The sequence below is a fragment of the Episyrphus balteatus genome, chromosome 2 (assembly GCF_945859705.1).
Source record: "Episyrphus balteatus chromosome 2, idEpiBalt1.1, whole genome shotgun sequence".
NCBI classification, from domain to species: Eukaryota; Metazoa; Arthropoda; class Insecta; order Diptera; family Syrphidae; genus Episyrphus; species Episyrphus balteatus.
Window position 1 is genome coordinate 108332692 of NC_079135.1, and position 13791 is coordinate 108346482.

A 13791-nucleotide genomic window follows, 5' to 3' on the forward strand; every position below is an offset into this window, starting at 1 on the left:
TCTCAGTAAAAAAAATGACCGCATCGTGATAAAATAAAAAGGATGTGAAAGCTCTATTCTTCTAGTTTTAGGATTAAATATTTAATTATTTTATTTCTAACGGTAAAATAGCAAAATTGTTGCAAATGTTCAAAAACCAAAATTTTCTAATTTTTTTATGTTTTTACTTCTCTCGTAAGGAAGTGGGAAAATTTTTTCTGATAAAATGATTATTATTTTTAGAAAGGCTTTTTATTTGGCTTTAGAATTCCTTTTGTTTCAAACTTATACGATTTTTTTTACACTGCAATATCAGTCATCAAACCAAAAACCATACTTTTGACTTTGACTGAAACAGAAAATTTAAGGACACATTTAAAAACTTCATTCAATTCTCTACAAAGAAAATAAGTTTGTTTTGTAAAAAAAAATGTTTTCTAATTTTTGAGATTAATTTAGGAAAGCTATCAAAATAGGCATTTTTACGGTTTTTTAGAAAATGTACCGCTATTTAATTTCTATGGGTGAAAAGATTGAACTGAGGCTTAATTATTGAAGCTTAATATACCTGGAATTAATATGCAAAGTTTCAAACTTATTCATCAAGCAGTTCAAAATTTCTAAAAATTGTCTATAAATTTGTAAAGTAAATGATACTAAAAAGATTAAATAGAATTTTTAAAGAAAATAATAAGTTGTAGACAACATTGCGTCGGTTAAATAGTACTTTGATGCAATTTTCTCAAAAATTGACTTCAAACTGAACACAAATATTTTAACATAACGGTAATTCCTACAATACCAAGATACAAATTCTTCGTAGCTAGGAATTCAATCTTTTTAAAAGTCAATTGAAATGGTAACGGAGTTACGAATTACGAACAGAGTTACGCGCGACAGAGTTACGGCCGTCAAAGTTACGCTAAACCGAAGTTACGAAAACTAGAGTTACGAATTCTAAAGTTATGTTAAGCTATGACATGTGATTTTCTTCTTTAGTATCGTAGTGATTTGAAACAAGATGAAACGAAAACGCGACACGACTTCAACTTGTTATAACTTTTTTGTTTTAATAGATAGATGAATGAAATTTGTACTGTAGATAGGTTATTAAATAAACATTAATTGTACAAAATTTTAATTAATTTCATATTCAAAATTCTGAGATAACGGTAAAAAGATGTTCTTTTTCTACACACGTTATATCTTTTGATCTAGTGCACATACAAGTTAAATCAAATATTTAACTTTAATACACATACTGATAACATAACCTTTTTGATATATAACACATAACGGTACGTGCTCTACAAGTTACACAATCTTAAATTGAAAAAAATTTATATATTTTGAGCTCTTATAATAAACTTTCAGATGGTATAACATGTTTTATAGGTTGTAAGGGAAAAAATGCATTCAATAGCGTGAGAAGACAAAAATACGAGTTTTTTTTCACTTTTTTGATGGAAATTGATCGAGTTCAAAAAATTCTAGCTCTTTTTGTAGATGTCTCAAAGACCTGATCGATATATATATTTTGAGCTTAGACAATAAGATGATATAAAATTTATATAGATTGTTATATAAAAAACATGGATTTGAAGGTGATAGAATAAAAATAGGTAGATTTTTTCTATTTTTTTTTTTTTTTGAATCACGGTTTGAAGTAAATCGTTTCAGTGATTTAAGCTGGATCTCGATGCAAATAAAGGTTCTAAAAAGTTCAAAAAACAACGTTTCAAACGTGTTTACTTTCTTCGTCAGGACAGTAATTTAAAAATATTCAATATGAACCTAAAGTCCGCTTAGGATTCATTATATTGATAAAAAGGTCACGAAAATATTTTTAGTCATTTTTTTTAACATTGGTCAATTTTTCTGAAATTTTGTTTTTAATAATTTTTTCAGACTGAAATACCATTTTTTTTTTTGTAATGTTTGATAAAAAAAAGTTTCTTCTATTATACAAGAAATTATATTATATTTATTTTAAAAACGACTAAGATTTTAAAAATATCTAAAGATTCTTTTTACTTTTAATTTATCTGCGTCTGTGCGTCTGTACTTCCATCTGTACACATTTCCACAGCCTAAACGCGTGGATGGATTTTCTTCAAACTTGGTACAGATGATTTTTGTAGAATTCTAAAAGTAAAATTTTTTTGTTTCTTTATATATGTATAGTGTACCTCCCATAAAAATCGAAAACGACTCTAACCATTTTGATTAAACTTTGCAGACGTAATATTCAAAGCATTTACAATAAAACTGCATTTTTATTTTTTCTCAAAAAGTCAAATAACAAAAAAAAAATGTTTCATTTAAGAAAATGTTGCCCTATGTAATGTCGGCTCTTTCCCAACATCAACAAAATTTCTTTAACATTTATATACAGTCAGCTCTTAAAATCTACAAGTAAACTAACATAAAAGTGCTTTGAACTGCAGAGAGCAAGTACGTGCGATCCAGTCGTGCATTTTATTTATACAAGATATCGTCTGGAAGGTAAAACCTTTTAAAAATTTTTTCATAATTTTTTTAAAAGCAAATTTTATATTTTTTTACAAAATAAATGAAATTATTCTTTCATTAATGTTCTAAAAAAAAAGTTTAAACATTGTAAACGTGCACATTCTAACCAAAATATCTCTCCCAGACAGTATTGTCTTTCAAAATCCTTGTCATTGACAACATTGGAATAAATTACATACAAGCAAGTTTAATTCATTATTATTATTTAAATTAAATTCATTACTATGCAAACAATAACGTAAACATCAGGGTGGTTATAAAAATAGTTCATATATATATAATAATAATTAAGCTTGCTTGCTGGTAATAATAGGGTCTTGGCTTGGATCATCTCTGTGTCCTTCTTGATAAAACATAATTGTGTAACTCTAAACAAAATGGGAGATAGACGAAGAAGCTTTTTTCAATGTCAATGCTTCTCTGTCTTATGGATAAAACTAAAAATAAAATCTTTTAAGAACAAGAAGAGAATGCTGTACATTTATTATAAGATGCCCATTGACCTTGGTTGGGATGAATGTTCTTCAAGAACTCAATGTTAGGATAAGAAACAAAGGTCTTCCTTTTTTCGTTTAAGTTTGTACACACAAATTTTTCAGTTAAAATGCAAGTAGGTAAGTACCTATACCTAAGTGTAGGGATTAAATTCGGACTTTTCTTTGTTATTTTCTTTTTCTACCTTGACCTTTAGCTGAATTGAGTAAAGTCAATAATGTTTTTAAGTTCAACGTCATTCTATTTTTTCATAAGTAATTGATACTTATAACAACAAGGATTAAGAGATATCATTCATTCCCATTACACAGTCCAAATATCTTCGACAATACTAAAAGAAGCTCTTGAAGTAATTTTTTATAAAAGTTTCATCCATTAAAAACTATCATTTTAAAGGTTGTTAAATTCAAACAAAAATTATATCGTTCTTCCAAGGATTATACAACTTATGTGTGTCAAACCAAACATGGATAAAATCAATCAAAGTGACTCGTCAGTAATTTGAACAATTCGCAAAATTCTAGGATAAAAAAGCGATTGATATTATTCTGTTTTTTTTTTTTTGTCATTCATCCTGTCCATGTCATCTTGTTATCCTTTAACAAAAAAAAACTATGAAAAACATTGAATTCATGACTATGTTACCATCAAAAACCGTCACTCTAGTTGAACCTTATCCTGAATTTTTAATTTGAAAAATTAAAATTCCTTCCCCATTTTTGGTTCGTCAGAGTCATGAATGATGCATAAGTTTTTGTTTCACTGGCAATAAAAATTTTCCCATTAACGAATAGTTGGCAGAGTGTGGGGACTGTGGAATGCACTCAAAACTTCAACTAAAACAAGGTTTCATGTCCTGATGGAGACTGCAGCATAATATAAATAAAAGAAGATAGATTATCATAAATTTTGCAACATTATAAAATGGTAATCGAAAACGCTTTAAAGCAAATAATTATGAAAACAGTAAAATTCAAAAGATATTTATTGAAAGACAAAATATTCAGAGAATTTTGTCCGAAAGCTATTTATTTTCCATTAGCTGATATTAAAAGTGGTATAGATATAAAACGACTATAAAACATGTCGTCTCATTATATAAAAGCAAGATTATGTTAAAAAATACTTTTGGATTATTTTGAGATCAAATGATATGAAATACGAATTTGTATTTCTAAATAATGTCCTGGGGCAATATTTGCTCTCTCTGTTCTTTAAAGGTTTTATAATAGATAGTACAGCAATAATATTGTTGAATAATTGGACTTGAGTTGGTATTTAATATTATTTATAAAGTGTATAGGTAGATAGCACTCAAATTCAAAGAAAAAAGCTGGTACGTACAATTAATTTGGTAATAAAATTACCTGTGGCTATACTTTCTTCATACTGCATGAGCTAAGCATTGTACTTACTTCAAAGGAAAAAATAGCATAGAATTTCAAACATGAAGAATAGAATTTTAAAAATTTGGTGTAAAAATTATAAAAAAATAAAACGTGTATTTAGAGATACAAAAATATATTTTTAAACGGTTTTGAACTCTAAGAAAATTATGCCATTTAATTTCAAATATAAAAAGAAAAATACAAAAAAAAAAATAAAAAATAGTATATACAGCTACTAGCTGACCCGGCGGACCTCGTCCCGCCATTTCTTGTATTTGTTTCTAATTTTCGACTCTGCAATAAGTTATCATTTTGCAATAAAAAAAGGGGATCAAAATTGGAAAAGTTCGTAAAATGAATTTTAAAATATTCACTTTTAAATTTTTAATAAAAAGATGTACCTACATAAGTAACTTTGAGATTTTTTGCAGACTTTTAAAAATTCCAAAAAAATAAAAGACTACTCAAAAATGTCCCTAAAAATTAGTTGTTCTTCAAAAATTTGTATTTCAAAATACAGGGCCTACGAGAAAAATCCGTATAAGACCCCAAATTTTTTTTTAATGTCTTTCTAATGTTGTAACTCAAATTTCTGTGCAAAATTTTGCGTTTTTTTTAGTCTTTTGTCGAAGGTCTATGACTGCAAAAAAATTTTTAAAACTTGGTTTAGAAATTTTTTTGAATTTTTCAATACTTTTTTTAACTATACAATAAATTTGTGGCCGGTTAGCGAACTTACACGAAACCAAACTTTAATATAATATAATAGATTTATTTAAAAGTTGACAAGATTTCCCATAAATTATGTTTTAAAACATCAAATTTCAGTATTTAGTATCAATACTATTAATTTATTGATAGTCGACAATCGCAAAAAAGAAGTTTCGTTGTGGTTTTCACTGACTAAGCAAAAAAAATTACCTTAAAGCGTGGCAGCCATAGGCCTGGACAGGATAACGATATGCAATCCATGTGCAAATATTTTGTATTTTACTACCTTTAGGAAAATATACATAACTCTTAACTGGTAAAACGATGAAGCTACGAAGATCTATCTAATCTTCTACTATAAGTTTTCCTATAGAAACAAAATATTACGTATACACCACAGTGACCAGTAATTTTTTATTTGCTATTTGAATTTCGATTTTTTTGCTACGGTCAAACGTTTTTTACAGTTTTTTGCCTCCCTATATCCCGAAAATCTGAAAAAACGGTGGGCCAGAGCAAAATAACAAATAAATTGAACAAACTCTTTAAAAAAATCCGAATGGGAAAAGAAATTGAAAAACTCATTAAAAAAACTACATACATAGGAGAAAAACATTTTTGAAAATATTGTTTTGTTAAACAACATAATTTTTAATGTTTGAAGTTTTATGGCATAGTATTCAGTTCAAATGAACATGAAAATGTCATAGAGAAGAGTAACTGTGAATTAGCTAGCATTTAATTCTCAACGTGAATTGAGTGGATTAGAAGTAATTCCACATTTTTTTTGCATTTTAAAGAAAGAGAAAATCATCACCACAAAAAAAAAACAAACAAAATGTTCAGGAGAATGACTTTCTGGTTATTTTGGTCTTTAAAATAAATGTGAATTTTCACTAGATGTCCCCGCCAGAGTGAATAAAGTAAAATAGTTTTTGATGAATGAAGGGGAAATGGTGTCCAGCCAAGTTCGCTATAGCAAATTTGACACTACACTCTCAGTTGCAAGAACCGTCTAAAGACACTTTCAGCCTCCCTCTACTTCTATAGAATAAAAGTTAAAAACTTTAAACTCACACATTTAAAACTCGCAAAAACTGAGAAAAAGGACTTTAAAAATCATTAAAAAGCGTAAATGACTCACAAACGTTGATTGGTGTTATTTTGTATAGAAATGAAAAATTAGAAAATTTGAGGATTCTATTCAGGGGGAAAGGGAGTCACACATTTCCGTTGAATTCTTTTCAGACTGAGTTAATACATAGGAGAACGTAGATTCTTTGTTAACAGTAATTTTTTTTTTTGTAGAGATGAGTATTCCTTTGAATTGCTATAATACTTGAGCTAACTATAATGTATGTATAATTTAAAAAACCAATATAAAATTGAACAAAGTAGTTTCTTTTTCACTACAAAAAATGTTACGTATACGCTAAAGTGATCACTCAATGATACATTAAAAAAAAATAAAGCAAGTTAACCGTTTATGCAGGTTTTATAAAATAGTGATGATTAGTTAAAGGTTTTATTTTCTTATGGAAATAGATAGAGGTAAAATTTAATTGTTGTTTTATGAAAATTTTAAGAAAGTGCCCTTCAATTTTATCTAATAATGATCACCCTAGTAAGTAGACTTCTAAAAAGGTTTTTTTTTAACAAGTTGAAGAAAGTTTATTAGTTTTGTGATCAGAGACGCTTACATGATTTTCATTAACAAATAAAAATAACAAAATAGAATGAAAGAACACATTTAAGCACCAATTACAAATAGATGGCTCGCATCTTCTTATTTGTGCTATAGTTTATTATTCAATCCTTTTATATTGTTAAATATTCCTCTAAAGGATGTTCATAACATTATTTTCCTTGCGAAACACCTACTCCTTTACAAACAAACAAAAAAAGTTGATTTAATTCACCTTGATATGTAAATCAATTTTTAACCCTTTCCTTTAGGGATCTAAATTGCCAAATTGCGCATTTTGTTATGTCTGTTTGTTATGCGACGATAAAAGTCAATTTGTCACTTTTAAAATACATGTACTTGTCATAAAAGACATAAATATTTATCTCATTTTACAAATAGCATTTCACAACAACGTAACAAAGAAAAAACTTGAATGTCATACAATAAAGATAAATTGTGTCACATCTCATCAAAATACGAATAGCCTTTAGTAATGCCTTCTGAATTGTGGTAAAATGAAACCTTAACACCTGTATAAAAAAAAAAGATTTTTCAATAAGAACCACTTTCTTCTACTGCGTAAAAAAAACGTATTTTTCTTTTTATAAATTATAAAAAAAAATTATAAAATAAAATTGCAAACGAAAGGATATACATATATATTTTTTGTCATTGTTGAAAAGAAAAGTTCTCAATTTTCTTAAACAAAGTTGAATTATGACATCAAGGCAAAAAGAAAAAAAAAACAATGAGTGGTATTTGAGAAAGTCACGTTGAAACCCTGCCATGAAAAGCTGTCATAACAAAAAAAAAAAAAATGTTAAAAATTTTTTTTCGAAAGATAGCAATTTGTTTCAAAAATGAATACATACATATATAAAATTGTTTGACAATATAAGAGCTTCAAACACAATTCTATGCTTTTGATGTTATTTAAAAAAAAATTGTATAAAAAACCTTAAATGTTAACTAAAAATAATATTTAATCATAATTACTTTTAGCTTTTTGACGACTTTAAATATATCAAGTAATACAGTAAAATAAGGAGAAAAAAGGGGTAAATCTCGGAATGAATGTTAGTAGAAATTTGTTTTGCTCAATATCTTCCTTTTGCCATTCTATAACATAACTCAAAAGTCTAGAAAAATCTCATGTCCGCTTGTCGCGATTTCAAGGTCAAATCGCGAAATGGAGATTTTCAAAATTAGCAAAAAAAGGCTATGGTATTATATACACATATGATACATGATTTCAAGGTATTTTTTAATGCTGATTCCAAAAAATCTAAAATCAAGACTCTGGAAAAAGTTATACCTGTTTTTCATCTGTCAACTCATATTATTATAACAGTTGCAAACTTACTGCCGAAAAACCCTTAAAAGTTATGGTAGATGAACCAAATTTTGCATGAAGATTTTAGAATCCATCATTATTAAAAATCAAAACAATCCATTACAAAAAATATATATACCTACGAAATAATGGTATTTTTTGATGGAGGGGCAAATTTTAGGATATGCACTAAAGAAGATTCTTGTTCATCTTAGGAATAAGTGCTAATAGGCTAATTTTTTCATTTTAATCTTTGTTTGGATATTCTTTAACTACCCTCAAAAATCTAAAAAAATATCATGTCCGCAAGTCCTAATTTTCTTGGTTTGAAGATAAGGTGCATATTTGAAAAAATTGAAAAACTACTCTTCAGACATTTGTGTCAGATCAACATGAATAAGGTACATTACTTTTCAGGGATGGTCATATTGATTTGTTTGTGGGTTTTGTTGGAATCAGCGTTAAAAAATACCTTGAAATGATATGGGTTATGTTGGTATACATATAAAAATCTAAAATTTTCATATTATTTTTTTTAAATCTGCACCTAACTTAGTTTAACCTGGAAAATAAGAACTTGCGGTCATGAGATTTTTTTAGATTTTTGACATAAGTTATAGAATATCCAAACAAAGATAGAAACAAAAAAATTAGCCTATTAGCACTAATTCCAAGATTGTACCAGGATGTTTTTTAGTGCACATCCCAAAATTTCCCCTTTTCTCAAAAAATACCATTTTGTCATAGATATAAATGTTTTTTTGCATTGCATTGTTTTGATTCTTAATGATAATGGATATGAAAACCCTCATGCAAAATATGATTCCGCTACCATTACTTTTAAGGGTTTTTCGGTAGTAAGTTAGCAACTGTTATAATAATATGGGTTGAAAGATGAAAAACAGGTATAACTTTTTTCAGAGACGTCAGATTGCCTTGATTTTAGATTTTTTGGAATCAGCATTAAAAAATACCTTGAAATCATGTATCATATGTGTACATAATACCATAGCCTTTTTTTGCTAATTTTGAAAATCTCCATTTCGCGATTTGACCTTGAAATCGCGACAAGCGGACATGAGATTTTTCTAGACTTTTGAGTTATGTTATAGAATGGCAAAAGGAAGATATTGAGCAAAAAAAATTTCTACTAACATTCATTCCGAGGTTAAATCCTTATTTGACTGGATTAAAGACTTAAACTCATGATTATCAACCCTTTTTTTCTAGACATTAAAATTACACAATACCTACCCATTTTCAATCAAAGAGTTATTTTTAATAAAAAAAAAACAAATTCCAATTTCCAACCCATTTTAAGTCAACAAAAAATAATATCGTCTATACACCCACTAACTGCTTCTGACATCATTTAACAATTACAACGAAAAGAACGAAAAAAAAAAGAAAACACAAATGTCAAGTTTGTGAAAGCATAGATTAAAACAAAGAATTCAATTTAAAAAATTCTAACCTCAAAAAAGAGAAAATTTCTAAAATTCTATTAGTTGTTCACCAGAAAAAGGCAAAAGAAAACAAATATCCTTGTCACATGCAAACGATTGACGTTTGTTTTAACTGGATTTTCTCTCATTCTATTTAAGTGGGGTGGATTAAATCAATTGTTTTTATTTTTAGATCTTATCAGCATTTAAATGGAAATGCATCAATTGAAATAAAATGTTTCTCCTCATGCCAGATAACATTTATTCTTTGAACAAATTTGTTGAAATTCTCATCTATAAAAGGAGTGTTGTCAGTTTATCGCAATAAAGCACATTGATTTTTTTGCTTACCACACTATTATTGGAAAACAATTATAGTAAATTGTTGGAACAAAAAAGCAATTAAACTTGGAATGTAATGATATAAAACCTTTAAAATCCCAGAAAACATAAGTTTTTAATTAGAAAAATACTTGAATTTACCCTCATTGAATTAAAAACTCAAAACAACATATTCTGGACCATAGAACGACTATTTTTTAGATCCAATATTGCAGTCTACAATTTATTCTCGAAGTAATTATTAAAATTATTTTACCTTTCCTCCATTTTATGACCCATTAAGAATTTTCTTTAAAAAAAGCTCATCCGCAATATAATACGTTTATATCAAAATGGAACTGAGCAAAGACTATTTGCTTTTGAATTTACTCTTCAAACTGGGGGGCAGGTATTGGTTTTGTGTCAAAATCAGAACCAGTACTACACCATTAAAAATGTCCTCTTCATCATTTCCCACAGTGGATTGACTTATGCAAAGCTCAAGAAATTAGTATATTTTATATTCTTTCTTATCTTATTTCTAATGCTTTTGTATGTGCCTTTAAAATCTAGAAATTTTATAATATTTTTTTAAGATTTTTTATAGAAAAAATATTCACAGTGACCCGAAAACGATCTGTCACTTATGACTTGTCTAGGAAAATTTCAATATGTATTTTGTATGTTTGGTTATATAGTAAAATGTATTAAATACTTATACAATAGAATTAATAAGCATAAAATAGTTTTGAAGGTCTTGTAGTGAAATATTCTCTGACTCTTCTTTCGCTGCAGTAATCAGTTGATCAAGATTACTCGGAGGTAGATTTCGGTTGCACTTCGCAGACTTGTTCTATTGAATTTAAATCCAGTTTGTTTAAAAATTCATAGATCATAAAAGCCCAAATAATACGCAATATTTGATATATAAAATTATTTTATCTTCCTCTTCTTAAATAAACAAAATTTATTCTACTTCGTTAGATTGAATGATAGATTGTGTTAAATTATCTCTTAATCTTCGTTCGTTCTTTAAAAATCATCAATAGCGTCTAAACTCAACTAAAGATAGAGTTAAACATCGTCAAACATACATACATTAATGACAATGCTTATTAATTTGAGAAATCTTATTTACGTAAAGTAACTGCCCGAGAATGGATCCCTGTGGGAGAATGGATCAGACGGAACTCCAAATTATGAGATTATGAGATATTATTGCCTTCAGTCATATATGGCAGATGGTCAATCAGATAAGAACTCATAATTTTTTTTAAATAACCAAAAATATCTAAAATCGTTTTACAGGGGAAAGAAGGATCCAAGGTATCAAAGGCTTATTACAAAAAGTTAAGAACATTGGCCAATTATTGTCAAAGCTTTTGCGAATGTCGTCAACAGGCAATTTTACAGTTCCTTTGTGTACGAAAACCGGATTGTGCAGGGTTTAAAATTACAATGCTATTAAGATATATGTACATAACACATACTTGCACTTGGTTCTAAAAAGACTTTCCAAAAATCTTTGATAAAAAGAAAAAAATGTGAAAGGTTTATTAGAGATTGAGACCTCTTTTCTACAAATGTAGTTTAGGCTTCCGAACCATGTTCACAGTTTAATTTATTGTTAAACAAAGATTTTTAATTTAATTTTTTAAGAATTTTCAAACTTTTTCAAAAAAACAAATTAGTATGGTGACAAATAAAAACAAAATTTATGACCAAGTGACAAATTATTTCGTCCCGTTTCTGCTTGAACCTCGTAAGTACCTACATTTTTTTAAAAGATTTTATTTTCTGTCAAACATTGCTTTAAAACTTACAGAAAGATAAGGTACAAAGGTTTAATTGTAGAATCAACGCAATCAATATGTCTAAATCATAACCTGATTTCCCTTTGTTCAATTCATATTTTTAATTTTGAGAAAAATGTATATTTATTTTAATAACTGAACAAAATTTGCTTCGTAGATACGTGGTTCAGGCAGAAACGAGACGATTTGTTTTCAAACAAAAACCATCACATTACTTTATACATGCACAATACTTTATACATCTTTACTAAATTTAAATTGCTTATTATTTATTAAAATTTATTTATTAAAATATCTTGCAAAGTTTTAGTTTATTTAAATGTTTAATTGTCAACTAAAATTGTTAACTAACGTAACGTAATTGTTTTGAAAACCATTATTAGTTTAGAAAGGAATTTGGATGATATCTTACAATCTTACCTTGCATCTTACAGTTCTTTAAAATCTTAAATAAGCCCTAAATACTAAAATCGACAGCTCTGAGTACTATCTAAAAACAGATAAATTTATATTTTCACTGCAGACAGATAACAATTTTAAATGGTTTTATTATGTAATAAAAAGCTCATTAAGTTGAAGGTTATATTTGGTCCTCTATCGTATACCTTTTTCGTAACATTTCTACAAAAAAAAAAAACACAAAATGCTTCAGGACAGCTAAAGTTTTCCTTTAAATTTACTTTCTTTTCACGTCCCATTCTCAACTACCATCATTATCCATAGCACCCCTTAACCCTGCCTGCAATTGAGACAAATCTAATCAAATATTTCTCTAAATAAATCTTCATGAGGCCAAAGTGAAAAACTTTTTAGCAGAATAGATATAAAAGCATCTGTTTCTGTATGTATAAAGGTATTGTATAGCGAAGGACAAAATGATGAAGCGGTTTTCCCCATTTACCATTACGATCTATCCATTTCCAAGTTCTCTTTTTTTTGGTGTAGTATCATACCAGTCCTTTTTATGTATGGGACTTTTGTTAATTGAGTTTCTCTGCTACATGCGTTAATATCATTCTTGTCACAAAAGACTGATTCCAAGAAAAATACCCATATAGAATTAACCTCCCCCAGGACAATGTCCTTTATATGCCCTGCAGCAGCAGAGCAACAACAGCAAATAGGGTTTTTTCCTTTTTTTTCTTCTATCCTTTTGTGGTTTGGTGTCACATTCTTTGCCTATTAGCTCACCAGAGAGCAAGAGGATTCCATTCTCGGATAGGGAAATAGGTATTTTCCGGAGCAACACAAAAAGAAATCTACTCTTGGTTTCTTTCGTTTTTCTTTTATTTTTTAATGGAATGGTAGCAGAGCGTATAGAGAAAAAGATATCAAACGTCATAGAGGATAGGAAAAATGAATAAATATAAATTCACAGGGCAAATAAAATCGATAGAAAAGTCAAAGTGACAGAGCTGCCAGGCCAGTGCATTTTTTTTTATATTTTTATATTACAAAACTCTTTAAAAGGTTCCTCAATAAATGAAAACCCATTTTCATTTTAATTAACCTGTCAGATATTATGCTTAAAAGTTAACTGGTCACTTTAAAAACTTTCATTCGAAGTATGAAAAGGATATTTCCACTATAAATTTCTTAAAAGCTCATTTTAAACACAATAGATTCTCAGAAAGGCAATTAACTTGTGAAATTATAGCTTTTGGTGGCATGTTTCTTAACGGGGAGCAATGCACATGTGGAGCTCTCTCAAAGCCATTTCACTTTATTGATCGTTAAAGTAACAACCAATTATGCTTTTGTTCTTTGGGTCATTCTTTTTTTCAGAAAAAAAAAAAAAAAAAAACAACATAAAGCAAAACAATTTATTGATGCTTTTAATAACTTTGTTAACAAAAAAGATGGGATAATAGTACTATTTACTGTCCATATAACCATGCGGCAACTGCAGAAACTCTGGTGATATAAGTCTCAAAATTCGACTTTCTTCTGTGCAAATAATACAATATGGTAGCACTAGACAATAAAGCTGAAATTTACTCAAGTACGTATTTTGTTTCTGAAGAAGTGGAACCCAAGGATTAAACATTTTTTTATGAAGGAATTTTGTAAAAAAATAATCCTGTTT

At 28.0% G+C, this 13791-nt stretch overlaps 1 protein-coding gene across 13 annotated transcripts in view; it reads right to left on the minus strand.

The window, feature by feature from the left end:
* The window catches only part of LOC129908748 (MAP kinase-activating death domain protein), a 54550-nt gene that overhangs the window by 36588 nt on the left and 4171 nt on the right, over positions 1-13791 (minus strand). The gene's annotated exons all lie outside the window — the stretch shown is intronic.